Raw genomic sequence first — 13,764 nt, forward strand, 5'->3', positions numbered from 1 at the left:
CAACATTTAATCATACAAAGCTAATTTTTGTCCAGCAGATACGTGTGCGAGCGATAATACAAATATTAATATTTTTAAGGAAAAATGAAAAATGACTCTGCTTTGGGCAAGGAAGACCCGAACTGGCGACCTTTCGGTACACCGGTGCGTCTTAAGAGTGCTCAGTCCATACATCAGTTAGACTATTAATTTCAGTGTCTACATCTAGCATCGAGTAGCGGAACTATCAGTAGGTACTGCTACATCTATTGCCAAGTAGCAGTACTGATAGTTCCGCTACTCGATGCTAGATGCTAATAGTCTTTTTGGTACTAAAACTGATGTATGGAGTGAGCAATCTATGTATTTTTTTCTCTATGGTACGACGTGTAAAGAACAAGGAAGAGAACGATTCGCACACTTCTGGTAAGCTTCGGTAGCTCAGTTGGTTAAGAGCGATCGGACCGGTGTTCCGAAAGGTCGCAAGTTCGAGTCTTGTCCGAAGCGGTGACTTATTCAAATTTTTCCTTAAATATATAAACCTAATTATACAATTTAGAGTTCTTCATTTTTAATAAAAATGTCCAGGTCCCTTTACAGATTATTATGTTAATCCGTCTGTATATTTTGTTATTTCTTCTGTTTTATTTAACTGTCTTTATAAAAACAAATACCGTAAAGTCGGGTTACTTTAGCCCCAGGGTAACTAACCCGAGTTTACGGCACCTATCCTAGGTACATACGGGGTCTGCGCAAAAATCTGAACACTGCAAAAGAAAACGTGCGAGTAGTTATTTAATCTGTGTAACAAGATAGCAAAGTTGGTTTGCAGCGACTCTCACCCGCTCCGTGCACCCGCGCCAGCTAGCGGTCGCCCCGCCCGTAGACTCCGCTTAACATGAATCTACGTGACCAGAGGGCCTACCGCGAACCACGTTCGACGTGTTGCCTCCCTGTCTCACTTACGTACAAATTTACAAGTGCGACAGAGAGGCAACACGTCGAACGTGGTTCGCGGTAGACTCTCAGCCGGCCTAGCCAAGCTGACAATCGCTATCGCTTCGACAACGAAACGCTTTGTGTCTCTCTATCACTCTTCCATATTAGTGCGACAGTGAGAGTTGCGTTTCGATCGCCACGGAGCGTAAGCGACAAAATGTAGCAGCGCTACTATAAAAGACATATTTTCATAAGCGTGGACGACCTTAAATGGAGTCAAGTAGTACTTACATGCATCAGACAAGCTCCCTGAACACAGTAAATATAGTCAAATTAAAAAAAATTCACAATAAACATCACAAAATTACTATTGTGATTTTTTATCGGGAGTATTACTGCAATGTTTTGCAGCCAGAGTGCAGCACTAGCGACTTTGTTTTTTGACAAGTTTTCACAAACAATAAAATATACAAAGGGCCCACCCGGGACGCGCGAAATCTAAACTCGGCTATCTACGTCTTTATCGCTCGAATATATATATATATGTCGAAGAGGGAGAGGGGGGCTAAATGTGTGGGGCTATTGATAGCGGGTGGTGGGCATGGTACCTCGATGTATTACTTCACAGCCAAAATAGTAGGTATGCTACCAACGCATGAAATAAACATTCGGACTCATTAACCATACTAGTGCCTACTATTATTTCAGTACTAAATAATCAAAATAACAACGATCTTACGATGGAATCGGATTCGATAAAAATAAAAAGATCACATGAAATCATTCAAATCTTTATTTAAGTCAAACTACACCGGCTCCAACCCTACACCTCTGACCCGACAAGATTTAACCCGGCAACAAACTCGGCGGGACACATCTTTTCAAAACAACACATAGTTTCTTTATTTTACAAAAGTAAGCTTATAATGGCACATAAGAAATCAAAATAACACTTGGAATAAAACACTTAGCTAAACGGTTAAAGAACGTGAGAATCTATAAACTTTCAGAATAATCCTTCAGGTGTAAGCCTTCAGGAACGTAGCGAATTAGGCACGAGCTTGGCTAACGTCCGATCTCTAGCGCGGTCCGATCAAGAAGAAGGAAGCCAGTTCCAGCGGCGGAGCCAACCGCTCCCGCCTCCAATTCAAGTTGGTAAACCTGCCTGACCAGTCTACCAACATAACGACAAAAATGCCTGCTCGTGCCTACGTTCACTCAAGATACTCCTCTTGACGTTCCAAAGCCTTCTACCTGTTATTTTAGTTCATCAATACGCCAATAGATGGTGGCGTTATTCACTACGCAACTTTATTATTTCGTTACAAGCAAATAATACGTAGCCAAACATTGCTAATCGACTTTTACAGGCGTCTAACTATGAACTGTAATGCTGCAATACGTCTTTCTGGTGTCTCGCTCCGACACGGCCGTCCTGCGTTACACACGTCCTCGTGTGTGGGTGTATGCATTTGATACTGAAACAAAACATACAGCACAGTATCTCATCGCTCGGTCATTCCTGACCAACAATTTGGGTCTCACTCAAATTACTATTAAAATCAAACTTTGTTATCAATCAAACCAGAAAAAATAATTGTTCAAAATTACTTTAACAACCCTCAATTCTCTAGTCAAAAAAATAGTCCATCGAGCAACGACTAAATAAAAATAATCATCAGTAATCATCGCCGCTATCTAACGGATACACTCCAATAATCATCGCCTCCATCTGGCGGATACTCTCAAATTTATGTGAAAACAGAACAATCCCAAACATCAAAACACAAATCACAACAGTTCTAATTCATTGCTCGACAGTATCACTACTATTGTCGTCAATATCAATTTACGGGGAAATTATCTGGCATAAAAAAAAAATTGGTCATATGTGATCTAAATTTTTGTAAGACATCTTAAAATAAATAACATTCTGAATTGATAGTTCCTATTTTACTCATATAAACATAGTACATAAACGGGAATTCATTTTTAACAAAACAACACCAGTCCTTCGGTGCATTGCCAGTCCTTCGGCAGATACCAGACCCTCGTCAGAAGTAACCATCTCAGCCGCGTAAGTGCTACTCCTCGCAAAGAGCATTCTGCACATAAAAAGCAGACCACGTGCACCTCTTACATGCTCCGGCACTTCTGATGCGGTCACTAAACAATACCCAATCCATCGGGCATACTTTCAGTCCATCGAAAGCAAAACAGTATTGCCCAGTCCATCGGGCGTGCCTTCAGTCCATCGAAAGAATGACAGTATTGCCCAGTCCATCGGGCGTGCCTTCAGTCTATCGAAAGCAAAACAGTAGTGCCCAGTCCATCGGGCGTAATTTCAGTCCTACGAAAGTACAAGCTTTCAGTCCATCGAAAGCAAAACAATGTTAACAGTGAATTCCAAAAAAAAAAAGAAAAAAAAAACAGGTCTTTAAATCATGTTACTCAGAACCATTGGTACTATCAGCGTCAACTGATGAACTGAAATTGAACATTACTGATCAAAATCACTAAAGATAGCTTTCTTCTTTAGCTTTAACAACAGAAACTCGCTCAAGACTTCTATGCAGAAGTAAAACATCTCAAAATAATCCCAACGAAATGGGAACTGCTCACCAGCTTAATAAAGTATGATGCACGCAACCAAGTCAAAGGTGGTGTTGGTGAGGTCCAACCCAAGCACGGAGGCTGATCCTTTCCGCTTGCCGTTGCCGTTGCTGCGGCAGATTGCGAGAGACACGATGTGGTTCAACATAGCTGGATGTTCCTGAAATCATCATTTGCACGGTATCAGGTTTATCATGTATGCAGGCTAAACTCAAAAGGTTTATGAAATGCAAGGTAGCAGACACAAAAAACATGTTTCCAATGTATACGGGACTTCAAAAATCTCAGAATTAAATTTAAACTTTAATGAGTGCGTTTTATTTCATTCTGTGAACAAACAAACACGTGTTCCAAAAATAAGTAACAAGGTAAAATGGGCCAATACGAAAAGTGACAGCTTATTAGTTACGTTCGACTGTTATGCTTCGCCATTACACTCAAAATAAAATTCACTAATAAACAATTAGAACGAAACCTGTCCTTTTATTTACAAATCTCCAGCACAGAAGATACTGCACAGCTGCTTCTGTGTCACGGGCGTAATGGTATGATGTCTACAAGTTCGCTCGGCTCTGGCTGCAGGACACTGTAACATTAATTTTCATATGCGTAGCTCATGTTTCCATAGTATGCACTATTTGTGATCTATCACGGCATTACGAGCAATAATTTGTCGCAATTTTATTAATTACTAAACGTTACAGGGTAAAGATTACATAATCCTATGCATTGGCAAATCAGCAGGATCAATTTCTAACGGTGCATTGTATTTTCAAGAAAAAAAAATATTTTTTGAGGGTAGATGCACAAGTGAGCGATGAAATAATATCACGTCGCGACAGCCAATATTTGATTTTAATTAACAATATGGATTTCACATCAAAATAACTTAAGATCACTTAGATTTAAATGGATTTTAAAAATTAATTGTATTTTCAAATCAATTATTGAGGGTAGATTCACAAGTGAGCGATGAAATAATATCACGTCGCGACAGCCAATATTTGATTTTAATTAACAATATGGATTTCACATCAAAATAACTTAAGATCACTTAGATTTAAATGGATTTTAAAAATTAATTTTATTTTCAAATCAATTATTGAGGGTAGATTCACAAGTGAGCGATGAAATAATATCACGTCGTGATAGCTAATACTTGGTTTTAATTAACAGTATGGATTTCAAATCAAAATAACTCAAGATCGCTTTGATTTAAATGGATTACAAAAATTAATTATAAAGAAACGTGGCGATACCAGAGATGACGTCACGTAACGACCGCTATACTCGACTGCCTCAATCATAATTCACAATTTCACAATAATTCTCACCAAATAACAATGAATTACACTCACCTTTCAATGAAGGTTAGACACGTGAGCTTACCATTTACCACGTGTCCAGATTATGGAATATAGGTCACCAGAAATACACCACGCTCCCAGGTGGCTGTGTAAGCAATACATGAAACTCCGCATTCATCCCACTTCTGATGTCGAAGAGGGAGAGGGGGGCTAAATGTGTGGGGCTATTGATAGCGGGTGGTGGGCATGGTACCTCGATGTATTACTTCACAGCCAAAATAGTAGGTATGCTACCAACGCATGAAATAAACATTCGGACTCATTAACCATACTAGTGCCTACTATTATTTCAATACTAAATAATCAAAATAACAACGATCTTACGATGGAATCGGATTCGATAAAAATAAAAAGATCACATGAAATCATTCAAATCTTTATTTAAGTCAAACTACACCGGCTCCAACCCTACACCTCTGACCCGAGAAGATTTAACCCGGCAACAAACTCGGCGGGACACATCTTTTCAAAACAACACATAGTTTCTTTATTTTACAAAAGTAAGCTTATAATGGCACATAAGAAATCAAAATAACACTTGGAATAAAACACTTAGCTAAACGGTTAAAGAACGTGAGAATCTATAAACTTTCAGAATAATCCTTCAGGTGTAAGCCTTCAGGAACGTAGCGAATTAGGCACGAGCTTGGCTAACGTCCGATCTCTAGCGCGGTCCGATCAAGAAGAAGGAAGCCAGTTCCAGCGGCGGAGCCAACCGCTCCCGCCTCCAATTCACCACCTGACCAGTCTACCAACATAACGACAAAAATGCCTGCTCGTGCCTACGTTCACTCAAGATACTCCTCTTGACGTTCCAAAGCCTTCTACCTGTTATTTTTCTTAATTGGTTGCAGGAGGTCTTTGGAGGTTTATTATAAATACTGGAAGGCACTTTAGTTTGTCAATACATTATTTATTATTTATTTTATAAACTTTATAAACACAACATTACATGACGGCGTTTGGAAGTAGAGTAATTGACATTCTCAAGTTTGAATTAAACATCATTCAAACTTGAGCTTCTGTATTCAAATTAAATGTGTCAAGCCAGTGTCGATTGCATATACACCCTCTACATACCAACACACCCCCTCAATCGACTCTGCTTGAAGCATTAATTTACAGCGCTATTCTTTAGTTAAGACAATATTCCAATAAATAATTTCATATAAGTACAATAACCAGAAAAAACATAACACATCCCGTATATTTCCCTCATATTACATCACCCTGTATATTTCCAACATATTACATCACCCTGTATATTTCCCACATATTACATACATGTAATCCCCATTCAACAAATACATTACAGTAAATTCTCATTCAACAAGATAAGTACTCAAATATTCCTCCACTCGATACGTCACCACAAATTATCTATAATAAACGTTTTATTCTTCTACTCTTTAATAAATCCTTTATTCTCCTGCTCGACTCATCAACAATAATCCTCTTCTATATTTCCTTTATACTCCCACTCGATTCTTCCATACTAATCATATTATATAAAATAAAACCTTTATTCACCGACTCAACTCTTCAACATCACTAATAATCTATACCTAATAACAATTCTAATACCAATTATAAAATATTAAAATACAGACTTAGAAACAAAAAACTCAAGGATATTTATCAGAAACGATGTAAAATGTACCTATTAAAGGGAATGTTACTCTTCTTCTTTTTTGGTGGATGAGGTTAAATAATGATTCAGTTACACTTTCTACACTTACACCCCCTTAAGTGAATCATTATTAAGCACCCCCTCAATTTTGAATACACTTTGTTTCTAGAATCCTTGATCCTCAAGTTTTCTTTCAATAAGTATATATTTCTGTATTATAATATAAAAGTTTACACACCCTATAAAAAACTTACATACTACGATATAATATAAAAGAAAAACCCCGACATTTATTCGAAATAATTATTAACGTTCACTTTAGCCCGCACTTATACTACATTATCACTAAAACACTAATCTTCGTTGACATTTTTCAAATTTTACAGCTGGTAAACTTTTCGTTAGTATATCAGCCAGCTGTGATCCAGTTGGACAGTATTTTACTGTAATCTGATTCTCGTCGATTTTCTCCTTTAGATAATAGTATTTTACGTCTATATGTTTGCTTCTTTTTCCCATGATTCCTTTCTTCATAAGCCAAATCGCAGACTGATTATCCACTCTCATCTCAACTTCGAGTTTTTCTTTGGTTATCTCATAGATCAGATCCCTTACGAACAGTAGTTCCTTACAACATTCTGCTGCTGCTATAAATTCTGCTTCTGTACTGCTTAATGCGACTACTGATTGTTTTCTTGAGCTCCATGCCACTGGTCCACCATTCAGCCAAATCACAAAACCAGAAGTGCTGCGTCTAGTGTCTGGATCTCCCGCAAAATCCGAATCACAATAACCCCTGAGAACTTTATCATCTTTACTAAAGTGAATCCCTTTTTCTGCTGAACCTTTAAGGAATCGCAAAATTGTTTTAGCATTGTTTAAATCATTTAAATTTGGAGAATTTTGATGCCTCGAACAATAACCTACGTGAAAACTAATGTCTGGTCGCGTTTTATTCGAGAGATATAACAATGACCCTATCATCTCGCGGTAAAGCTCATGAGACTTTGTATCAACTTTAACAGATGGATGTTCTTCTATCATAATTGTTGGGCATTTACATTCTTTTGCATTTTCAAGATTAAATTTTTTAATGATTTTCTCACTATATGTCTTCTGAAAAATTTTAATCCCCTTCTTATCTTGCTTTATATCCAAACCTATATAATTAGTTACTTCATCTAAAATTCTTAGTTCGAAGGATTTTTGAATTGTATCTATTATATGCAATAGATCTTCTTCTCTTTCTCCGAGTATTAATCCGTCATCGACATATACTGCAAGGATAATTTTCCTTTCACCTTCCATGACAAAGATGCATTGATCAAGTTTCATTTGTTTAAAACCCATCTTTGTTAAGAACTCTGTAAACTTGATATTCCACATTAGTGGAGCTTGTTTTAAACCATACAAGCTCTTGTTTAGTTTGCATACTTTGCCTTCTTTGTCACTGTAGCCTTTAGGCACCTTCATATATATACATTCCTTCAAGTCTCCATGTAAAAAGGCCGTTTTCACATCAAACTGCTTCATCTTTAGACCTTTCGCTGCCGCAATTGATAATAGAATTCTTAAAGAAGTAGTATGGACTACCGGACTATATGTCTCATCATAATCTATTTTGTACTTTTGTTGAAAGCCCCTTGCAACTAGTCTGGCTTCATACCTACCATCAGACTTGACAGTAAAAATCCACTTGCTAGTAACTAATTTCCTTCCTTTTGCTTCTTGTTCATCCACAAATGACCACGTCTTATTTTCTTCAAGTGATTTAATTTCTTCTTCTATAGCTTGTTTCCATTTGTCCTTTTCTTTTGATTCTATTGCCTCCTCGTAGGTCAACATCGATGCTTCAGTGTCATAATTCATTAAATAATCTTTATATCTATCGGGTAGTCTACGTTCTCTGGCAGGCTGAACTCTTCTATTTTCATTATTATCACTATCATTATTTCGATTACGATTACTTTCAACTCGATTTTCAACTAGTTCAGTATCAACAGGTTCTTCATTTCCATCATAGTATTCTTCATTACTTTCTTCTTCTTCTACTTCTCGGTTTGTTTCACTTTCATTTATTTCAACTTCATTTGTTTCATTGTTATTTGTTTCATTGCCATTTGTTTCGAATTCATTTGTTTCTACTTCATTTGTTTCATCTTCATTTGTTCCACCTTCAATTGTTCCACCTTCAATTGTTTCACCTTCATTTGTTTCGTCTTCATTTGTTTCGTCTTCACTTGTTTCACTACTCAATCTTCTCAAATGAATATCGCCTTCTCGAACACTCTCCATATTTCTACTACTCATTCTTTTTCTTAACATTTCACCTTCTCGACCTTCATTATTGTTGACTCTACCACCTTGATTTTCTTCCTGTCTATTAACTTCTTTATTTCGTGTTGTGCCTTCCCTAACCGTCTCTTCATTCTCTTCGAATATCTTCCAAAGACCTCTAATGCTTTCATCATTTTCTTCATTTAGATATATACCTTGCTCGTCTTCATTTATTCTTACATCCCTGGCTCTTACAATTGTTTTCGTTTCATCCACCCATATTTTGTAACCATTTCTGATATAGCCAATCAGAATTCCTTTATTACATCTAACTTCTAACTTTCGTACACCTGAGTTTATTTTATAATAGGCTGTTGAACCAAATCTTCTTATATGCGATACATTTGGTTTGAAGCCAAACCACATCTCAGCTGGAGTTTTGTCTTTACCTTCGGTGGGGCTTCTATTTATTAGGAAGCTGGCAGTTGTAAGTGCTTCGCCCCATAGATAGTTTGGAACACGGCCATCGAATATTAATGCTCTAGTTCTTTCTAACAGGGTTCTATTCAGTCTCTCCGCTTTTCCATTCAGTTGCGGCGTGTAGGGTATTGTTAGATCTAGAATTATTCCTTTAGAGTTGCACCAAGACATTAGATTATTGTTCGAGTATTCGCGTCCATTATCGCATCTTATTTTTTTCACTTTTGAATTGAAATGATTTTCCGCTAAAGTCACAAACTGTTTTATTTTGTCAAAGGCTTCACTTTTAAAAGTAATTAAATAAACGACACAAAAATGTGTAAAGTCATCTAGGAAAGTAATAAAATATTTTTTGTTATCCCAAGTGGGAGTTTCTATTGGACCGCAAACATCCGTATGAATTATTTCCAAAGGGAATTTAGCTTGAATTCTATTGTTTTTGAAAGGTTTTCTAGTCATTTTCGCTTTGACACATATTTCGCAAAAATGTTCTTGATTTGCCCCCCCAATTTTAATACCGTTTACCAATTTAGCTAGACGCGGCACATCCGATACGTGACCGAGCCGGCGATGCCAGATATCGACATTCTCGGAGAACAATACCTCTCGAACGATATTTGCAGAAAATTCTGTTTCATAGAGACCGTTTCTAGTTTTATAACCAGTAAGAATAATATTATTATGTTTCTTTACAGATACCTTATTTCCAGCGAAGAGTACAGATGCACCGTGATCAGTGATTGAACTTACAGATATCAGGTTTCTAGAAATTGCAGGAACATATAGTACATCTTCCAGTTCAAAACCATTTGTTCAAACCATCAGTTCATCAATACGCCAATAGATGGTGGCGTTATTCACTACGCAACTTTATTATTTCGTTACAAGCAAATAATACGTAGCCAAACATTGCTAATCGACTTTTACAGGCGTCTAACTATGAACTGTAATGCTGCAATACGTCTTTCTGGTGTCTCGCTCCGACATATATGTATAGTCTAATGAGATTATGAGTGCTAAATTAAGGTTCCAAATTATTAAAAAAGTGCGTTTCCCAAACCCAAACACAATAAAAAATGTGTTTTTATGACTAGGCATCTAAAACTTTATTTTAGACATTTTAAGATTTTGACATATGAATATCGTAAATAAATCGTAATATATTGTGTTGTACCTACATATGTTGTCACTCCTATTTTGATATTCGATTATTGCAGCGTTTAGTGTATAGGTATTAAACATTAAACATTTATAATTACATGGATCCCGCCGAACTGGAATAAAATAACGTTTAAAAAAATATTCGACTTTAAGAAACAGTAAAATGTCTTTACCGGCACTTTATTTAGTTCTCCAAATGTCACATTCTGACAGCTTAATAAGTTACCTTTTAAAAACTTTAAATTTATAAAACAAATACATACCAACAGCATCGAGGACAATATTAGCAGCCACATCTTTATCTCTTCTGTAAACAAGTACGGATTATCCTTATCAAGAAGCCTATTTAAAAAATATATATTCTATTAAATTGGTAAAGATTACTCGACATATTTCGATCCTTAACGAAGAGCAAGACAATAGGGCCAACTGACTGTAAAATATAGCGGACTACACTGTAATAAAATTATGACTATGACTGTGCTGTTATTGTAATTAAACTTACGAGTATGTACCTACCAGTTTAACGCATTCACTGCCAGGGGACTAGGAACAAACTTGTATGACGGTGGACGCACATCTGCGTCGGGGGCAGTGAATGTGTTCATGTAGTCGAGGAGGGTGCACGCTTTGGACTCCAGAGCTCAATTACGAAAGCAAAAAATCAGCTAGGATGGAAAGCACTACAACATAGGGCGACTTCTAGTATTCTAGTAGTATTCTATTATTAGACAGCCTAGGAATAGTGTCCTGAGCCCTAAACTGTCTTAATAAACCTGTCTTATAGGGATCAGGGAATAAACCGCCGCTAGTTCTAGCAATGCAGCAAAGGTTGGTTGTGTACACAACTTAGATACCGATGGTGAGATCGCTTACTTCTAGTGCTCAGACATTAGGACTCTATCTAGGAGAAGAAGATTTACCTACTGACAAATCCAAGTCGCTGGAAAGTACAGATTCAAATGGCGAGCGGTGTCAAACTGAAACGGACACAGGTTATAACTTAGTGTTACAAATTGATCATCAGGGTAGTTAATCAATTTACACGGAGCATGCGGATTCATTCATAATTAGAATCATCTCTATTTTGGAATGCATTTTGTTTAAACATGTAGCCTATGGATTGACACTGGTTATCAAGATCGGCTTTATTTTGGATGCTAGGATATAATATATCACACGCACGCACACACACACGCAGTCAAACTCATTGTTGAGTTTTGCGAGGCTATGATTATAGTTAAGAATATCACTGTACTTTATTAATTAAATAAATAATAAAATAATAATAATACAACTATAGCGGCTGTGCGAGCTTTACAACTTCATATACCCCTATGATGGCTCCACCGCTTTGAAAATATTCAAACACCAAATCGACAATAAAATCTATAATATACATTTAGATACCTGCTCAATAAATTTTAGGAAAATCGGTTGAGGAATACCACTTGTACAAAAAGGGAACAGACGGACATATGAAAGCGTTTTTGCTCAACCTGAAACGGAGACTTTCGCTCTTTTAAAAACAGCTACTATCACAATCCTTCCTTAAACTTTGCCGTAGTCTGGTAAGTAATTAATTAAAAAAAAACCGGCCAAGTGCGAGTCGGACTCGCGCACGGAGGGTTCCGCACCATCAACAAAAAATAGAGCAAAACAAGCAAAAAAAAACAAGCAAAAAAAAACCAAGCAAAATAACGGTCACCCATCCAAGTACTGACCCCGCCCGACGTTGCTTAACTTCGGTCAAAAATCACGTTTGTTGTATGGGAGCCCCACTTAAATCTTTATTTTATTCTGTTTTTAGTATTTGTTGTAATAGCGGCAACAAAAATACATCATCTGTGAAAATTTCAACTGTCTAGCTATGACGGTTCGTGAGATACAGCCTGGTGACAGACAGACGGACGGATGGACGGACGGATGGACGGACGGACGGACGGACGGACGGACGGACGGACGGACGGACGGACAGACGGACGGACAGCGGAGTCTTAGTAATAGGGTCCCGTTTTTTCCCTTTGGGTACGGAACCCTAAAAACGGATACTTTTAGCAATAATAATATAATAATAATTTATTTATTTCGGACAAACAAAAGTATCCATAGAGTGTTAGTAATACAAGCAAATATCTTAATCTAGTGTTAGTATTTTTACATTATATACATTTATGTTCGGCTAATTAATTTATAATATAGATACCTACCTACACTACTACAGCATAGCAGGTACCTACACTACAAATTGCGCTACACCTTTGATCTGCTCGGTCCAATGCTTTAGCATCGGACAATCATACCTATCAGCAATTTCTCTTAGAATGCTGTTGGGACTACACCTCACACGACTTAGTAATGAGACTATATTTTTACGTAATATAGTCTGAAAACCATCCGTGCGAGCTGTCACAAACATGCCCGATGCAGAGCACCTGCGAGGCAGTCCCATCAGCATTCTAAAAGCATTGTTATACTGTACGCGCAAGGCGTTGTAAGCTCGTTTCGTGTACCGGACCCACAGGCTGCTCGTGTACAAGGATTGACAGTATGATTTAAATAGCGTGATTTTTACATCACGTGAGCAACGAGCAAACCTGCGGGTTATCATATTACTCCGAACCGCCAACGCCCTGCGCTCCCTTTCCAAGTCTAAATCATCCCTTAGGTCGCTCGTGAGGACGTGTCCCAGGTATTTAACCTTGTCCACAACTTGTAATGGGCTAGAGTTCAACATAATAGGTGGTATATAGTATGGCTTAATTTTACCCGCCTTAAATACCATCACCTCACTCTTTTTAGTGTTGTACTCTAGTCCATGGGTCAAGGCGTAGGCTTCGCAGTAGGCAAGCAGCTGCTCCAGCGCACCGACAGACGGGCTCAGTAGCACCATGTCATCGGCATAACTTAGGCTGTTGACACAAGTGCCACCCACATAGCACCCAGCATGCATGCCACTCAGCCCGACTATCAGCTCGTTGATGTATAGGTTGAAGAGCTTCGGTGAGGTGATACCACCCTGTCTTACCCCACATTCAAGCCTATACTCGTTGGATAAACTGCTCGCCCACCTGACCTGGTTTATCTGATTGCTGTACCAGTGCCTAAACAGTCCCACACACTCCGTCGGTATACCTGTCTCACTTAGTTTTTGCCAAAGCAGATCATAATTGACTCGATCAAATGCCTTGGACAAATCGAGGAAACAGGCATAGACGGGGGTTTTCCTATCTGTATAATACCTGACCGTGTGCTTAAGACATAGAATTGCACTATCCGTGGACAGCCCCGCTCTAAAGCCGAATTGGCCATCGTGTA

General features: G+C 37.9%; 1 non-coding gene across 1 annotated transcript; it reads left to right on the forward strand.

Annotated features, from left to right (window-relative positions):
- Nucleotides 1-409: 409 nt before the first annotated feature.
- On the forward strand, nucleotides 410-486 carry Trnat-ggu (transfer RNA threonine (anticodon GGU)). Its single transcript has one exon. It is a non-coding gene; the product is annotated as a tRNA-Thr (tRNA).
- The last annotated feature ends 13,278 nt before the right edge of the window (nucleotides 487-13,764 follow it).

The sequence above is a fragment of the Cydia amplana genome, chromosome 15, assembly GCF_948474715.1.
Source record: "Cydia amplana chromosome 15, ilCydAmpl1.1, whole genome shotgun sequence".
NCBI classification, from domain to species: domain Eukaryota; kingdom Metazoa; phylum Arthropoda; class Insecta; order Lepidoptera; family Tortricidae; genus Cydia; species Cydia amplana.